This window comes from Cebus imitator, unplaced genomic scaffold, assembly GCF_001604975.1.
Source record: "Cebus imitator isolate Cc_AM_T3 unplaced genomic scaffold, Cebus_imitator-1.0 Scaffold34, whole genome shotgun sequence".
Classification (NCBI taxonomy): Eukaryota; Metazoa; Chordata; class Mammalia; order Primates; family Cebidae; genus Cebus; species Cebus imitator.
The window spans coordinates 10,153,207-10,159,112 of record NW_016107349.1 but is presented as its reverse complement, the minus strand read 5'-3'; positions in this window follow the sequence as shown (position 1 = coordinate 10,159,112).

Below are 5,906 nucleotides of genomic sequence, written 5' to 3'. Positions count from 1 at the left end.
TTTCTTTCTTTCTTTCTTTCTTTCTTTCTTTCTTTCTTTCTTTCTTTCTTTCTTTCTTTCTTTCTTTCGTCTTTCTTTCTTTCTTTCTTTTGTCTTTTTTTCTTTCCTTCCGTCTCTCTCTCTTTCTCTCTCTCTCTTTCTTTCTTTTTCTGTCACCAGGCTGGAGTGCAGTGGTGCGATCTCAGCTCACTGCAATCTCTGTCTCCCGGATTCAAGCGATTCTCCCGCCTCAGCCTCCCGAGTAGCTGGGATTATAGGCATGCGCCACCACACCCAGCTAATTTTTGTATTTTGTTAGTACAGACAGGGTTTCACCATGTTGGCCAGGATGGTCTCAGTCTGTTGACCTCGTGATCCACCGTCTCGGCCTCCCAAAGTGCTGGAATTATAGGCGTGAGCTGGAATTACAGGCATGAGCCACAGAGTCTGGCTCTTTCTTTCTTTTTTTTTTTTTTTTGAGACAGAGTTTGCTCTGCCGCCCAGGCTGAGTGAAATTGTGCAAACTTAGCTCAAGCAATCCTCTCATCTCTGCCTCCCTCCTGAGTAGCTGGGACTACAGGTAGGTGTCACTATGCCTGGCTAATTTTTGTGTTTTGTAGAGATAGTGCTTCACCGTGTTGCTCAGGCTGATCTTGAACTCCTGGACTCAAGCGATCCATCCGCTTCAGCCTCCTGAAGTGCTGGGATTACAGGCCTGAGCCACTGTGCCTGGCCTTCTCCTCTCCCATTCTTGGGAGCACAACCCAGTCTGGCTTGAGAAAGCAGTCAGTGGAGGCTAACAGTGGTTACCGGATGGCTCTGCCTGTGTGTGTATGTTTGGGGTGTGTGTGTGTTTGGGGTGTTGTGTGTGTTTGGGGTGTGTGTGTGTGTGTGTGTGTGTAGAAAGGCAGCACCTTTATAATTATACTTTTGTGACGATGACAGTGACGTCTTTGTTGGTGTAGGGGAGAAAAAGTAATCTTTTCCTCATCCATCATGAGGTTCATGGCTGGCACTGCTATAACAGGAGACTAATTGACAAGAGCAAAGCATGACGAATTTATTTAGCCAATGTTTTCTGTGACACAGGAGCCTTCAGAAATGAGGACTCAAAGACCCAGGGAAAACCCTGCATTTTTATGGACAGCTGTGCCAAGGTGTGATTAGAGAACAGTAGGGGATGACCTCAAGGTGATAAACTGGGGGAGCTTAGCAAGGTCTGTTTGTTCAGGCTCTTCTTCTTCTTCTTCTTCTTCTTCTTTTTTTTTTGAGACAGAGTTTTGCTCTTGTTGCCCAGGCTGGAGTGCAGTAGTGCTATCTCAGTTCACTGCAACCTCTACCTCCTGGGTTCAAGTGATCCTCATGCTTCAGCCTCCCGAGTAGCTGGGATTACAAGTGTGCACCACCACGCCCAGCTAAAAATACAAAAGTATTCTTAGGAGAGACAGGTTTCACCATGTTTACCAGGCTGGTCTTGAACTCCTGACCTCAGATAATCTGCCTGCCTCAGCCTCCCAAAGTGCTGGGATTACAGTCATGAGCCGCTGCACCAGGAAAATTCTTCTTGACATCTCTGTGACCTCATTCCTTTCCTCTGGGAACAGGACAGGACACTGATCACACGAGGGTCTTATGACCTACTTTGTGGGAGGTAGGTCAGAACATTTTCCTATGGCCATGTTTCAGGGGAGAAAGGCAGGAGAAGGTCAGAGAGTGACCTTTCTGTTCTTTGAATTTTCTTGACTTCCTTCAGCTTAAAATTCTTAGGATGCTAAGGCATCCTATTTTGGGGTGTCATGTTCTGAGAGATGACTTTGGGTACTTCCAGTCCTGTAGAAGAAACGGAGTTAACTAAGCATTTCAAAAGGTTGAACCCGAGGAATTCAGCAGAAAAATAAATTTCAGAAAAACCCAAAAACTAATACACAAAACCCCTCCGTCCTTAGACCTAACTCATGATGATGGTTGTCTTGGGGGGAGACGGTGGATGGACAGTGCATTTGGGTTTGGGTTGGAGTTTTTCAGTCTCAGCACTATTGACATTTGGGTCAGATTATTCTTTTCTTTTCTTTCTTTTTATTTTTCACAGACTTTCACTCTTGTTGCCCAGGCTGGAGTGCAGTGGCACGATCTCAGCTCACTGCAACCTCCACCTCCCAGGTTCAAGTGATTCTCCCTCCTCAGCCTCCCAAGTAGTTGGGATTACAGGCATGCACCACCACGCCCAGCTAATTTTGTATTTTTAGTAGAGACAGGGTTTCTCCATGTTGGTCAGGCTGGTCTCAAGCTCCCGAACTCAGGTGATCTGCCTTCCTTGGCCTCCCAAAGTGCTGGGATTACAGGCATGAGCCACTGTGCCCGGCTGAGACCAGATAATTTTTTGTGGTGGGGACTGTCCTGGGCTGCATCCCTGGCCTCTCCCCTCTAGATGCTAATAGCATCCCAAATTGTGACAACCAGTAGTATCTCTGGCCTTTGTCAAATGTCCCCTGGGAAATAAAATTGCTTCCCCTACACTGCCCCCACTCCCCACATCACCATGTTGAGAGCCATTGATATAAATAAAAAGCGAATAAGCACAAATAGAACAAGTGAAGAAAATGTTAGCATGTGCTAAACTGGGGGTGGGAGAGAGCACATGATCATTTGTGGTATTATTATTATTTACTAATTTATTTTTTGAGAGAGGGTCTCACTGTGTTGCCCAGGCTGGAGTGCAGTGGTGTGATCTTGGCTCACTGCAACCTCAAACCTCTAGGGCTCAATCCTCCCAAGTAGCTGGGACCACAGGGGTGCATCGCTACGCCTGGCTAACTTTTGTATTTTTTGTAGAGACAGAGTTTCGCCATGTTGCTCAGGCTGGTCTCGAACTCCTGTGCTCAAGCGATCTGCCCACCTTGGCCTCCCAAAGTGCTGGGATTATGGGCCTGAGCCACTGCACAGGGCCTGTTTTATTATTTTGTATCTTTAAATTCTTCCCAAACACTCAAAAGGAAAATATATCTTTAAAAGACCCAAATCCTTTAGATCGCCAATAATTGAAAGTGATATAATCAAAAGTGCCAATAAACTGCTATCTTCCTCCTGTCCCGGGCCAGGCTGGTCACATGCAGAACTAACCCCTGGGGGTGCTTGTTCTTTCATCTGCCTGTTCGCACACATATTTCACAGAGATATTTGTAATTCATTCTTTTAAACATACTGTTGTCCTAAAAGTTAACTCAAAAAACAGTCTCGCTCCTGATCACTGTATGTTGGCCTGGTTTGTTGATCATCCTGATTCCTGGCCATCTGCCACACACCCTCCTTCATACTACTGTCTAATCCATCCTTTATGCTGCTGCAGACTGGTTTTTCTAAGACACAAGTATTTGATATTTCTGTACTTAAAATGCTTCGAAATAAGATCTATGAATGATGCAATACTGCAATGCAATTCTTTTTTTTTTTTTTTTTTTTTGTCTAATTTGTTGCCCAGGCTGGAGTACCTGATCTTGGCTCACTGCCACCTCTGCCTCCTGAACTCAAGTGATTCTCCTGTCTCAGCCTCCCTAGTAGCTGGGATTACAGGAGTGCGCTACCACACCTGGCTAATTTTTGTATTTTTAGTAGAGACAGGGTTTTGACATGTTTACCACGCTGGTCTCAAACTCCTGACTTCAAGTGATCCACCCACTTCAGCCTCCCAAAGTGCTGAGATTACCAGTGTGAGCTACTGCACCCGGCCAGCAATGCAATTCTTTTTTTTTTTTTTTTTGTTTTTTGAGGCGGAGTTTCACTCTTGTTACCCAGGCTGGAGTGCAATGGCGCGATCTCGGCTCACCGCAACCTCCGCCTCCTGGGTTCAGGCAATTCTCCTGCCTCAGCCTCCTGAGTCGCTGGGATTACAGGCATGTGCCACCATGCCCAGCTGATTTTTTGTATTTTTGGTAGAGACGGGGTTTCACCATGTTGGCCAGGATGGTCTCGATCTCTTGACCTCGTGATCCACCCACCTCGGCCTCCCAAAGTGCTGGGATTACAGGCTTGAGCCACCGCGCCCGGCCTAGCAATGCAATTCTTATGTGAGGCACCCAGAATAAGCACAGAGTCCACAGGCTCAAGGGCACAGTTCCCGACTAGACCGTCCTGACTTCAGATGCAAGCTGCAAGCTCCAGAGGTCCCCAGGCCACCCATTCTTTCTTTTTTTCTTTCTCTCTTCCTCCCTCCCTCCTTCCCTTCCCCTTCCCTCCTCCCTCCCTTCCTCCCTTCCTCCCTCCCTTCCTTCCTTCCTTTTTCTTTTTTTTGAGGCAGGGTCTTGCTCTGTCACCCAGACTGGAATGCAGTGGGACAATCTCAGCTCACTGCAGTCTCCAGCTCACTGCAGTCTCCACCTCCTGGGCTCATCCTGATTATCACCTCACTCTCCCAAGTAGTTGGGACTACAGGCATGTGCCATGACACGTGGGTAATTTTTTGGTATTTTTTGTGGAGATGAGGATTCACCATATTTCTCAGGCTGGTCTTGAATTCCTGAACTCAAGAGATCCTCCTGCCTCAGCCTCCCAAAGTGCTGAGATTACAGGTGTGAGCCATCACACCCAGTGGCTCAAGTGGCAACAAATTTGGAGTTTCCATGACACCCTCAGGCTCAATAATTCCCTAGAATGACTCACAGAACTCAGGAGAATGCTGTATTTACTATTACAGTTTTATTATAAAGGACACAAATCAGGGCCAGGTGCAGTGGCTCATGTCTGTAATCCCAACACTTTGGGAGGCCAAGGCAGGTCAATCACTTGAGGCTAGGAGTTCGAGACCAGCCTAGCCAACATGGCAAAACCCATCTCTACTAAAAATACAAACAATAGCTAGGCATAGTGGCACACACTTGTAATCCCGGCTACTTGGGAGGCTGAGGCACAAGAATCCCTTGAGCCTGGGAGGCAGAGGTTGCAGTGAGCAGAGATTGGGCCACATCCTGGGTAACAGAGACTCTGTTCAAAAAAAAAAAGAACAACAAAAAAAAGGATATCCATCAGGACTAGCCAAATGACAGTTCTGGGAGAGTCTTGAAGGTAGAATTTTTGTGCCCTCTGAGAATCAGGATGCATGCTGATGTGTTTACTGACCAGGAACCTTGCTCAGCCTGTGTCTAGAGTTTTATTGGGGTTTCATGACATAGGAATGCTGGACTGAATTTTTGCCTCGTTATTCAGTATGATCAAATTCAGTCTCTAGCCACCTTTACCCCCTGGAGGTCACTCCCTGGGAGCACCTACTCTCTAATCACAGAGTTGCTCTTTCCAGGCATCTGCCGTCGGAGTCATCTTGTTAGCATAAACTCAGGTGTGGTCAGGGGCCCTGGAAATTCCAAAGATTTAGAGTTTAACGCAGGGAAGAACCAGGGACAAAGACTAGACAAATGATGAAACAACCCATGACATCAGGATTCTTCATGACCTGATCCTAGTCTTCAGAGGCTCCCAGCCTCTCCCGTTACACTGCAGCCGGAGAACCCATGAAGATCCTTGAACACACCTTACTGTTTTGTAACCTGGGACTTCTGCGCGTGCTGCTTTCTCTGCCTATGCTTGTTTTCTCCTTTGACTACTTCTCATTTGTAAGACTCAGGTAAGGAGCTCCACCTCCTTGGAGCCTTCCAAAGGGGCAGAGTTAATCTCTACCTCTGCGGTGCTGCTAGTATCTTTGCACTTAACTCTTCAGGCAGACTTATTTGTTGAGATGTCTGTAGGTACTGCTGGAATGTAGTGGATGGCCTTTGCTGAATAAGCATTGAGTAGAACCATGCCTTTATTACCTGAAGTATATTCGTCTCTTTTTTTAAGACAGGGTTTCACCATGTTGGTCAGGTTGGTCTTGAACTCCCGACCTCAGGTGATCCACCCACCTTGGCCTCCAAAGTGCTTGGATTACAGGCGTGAGC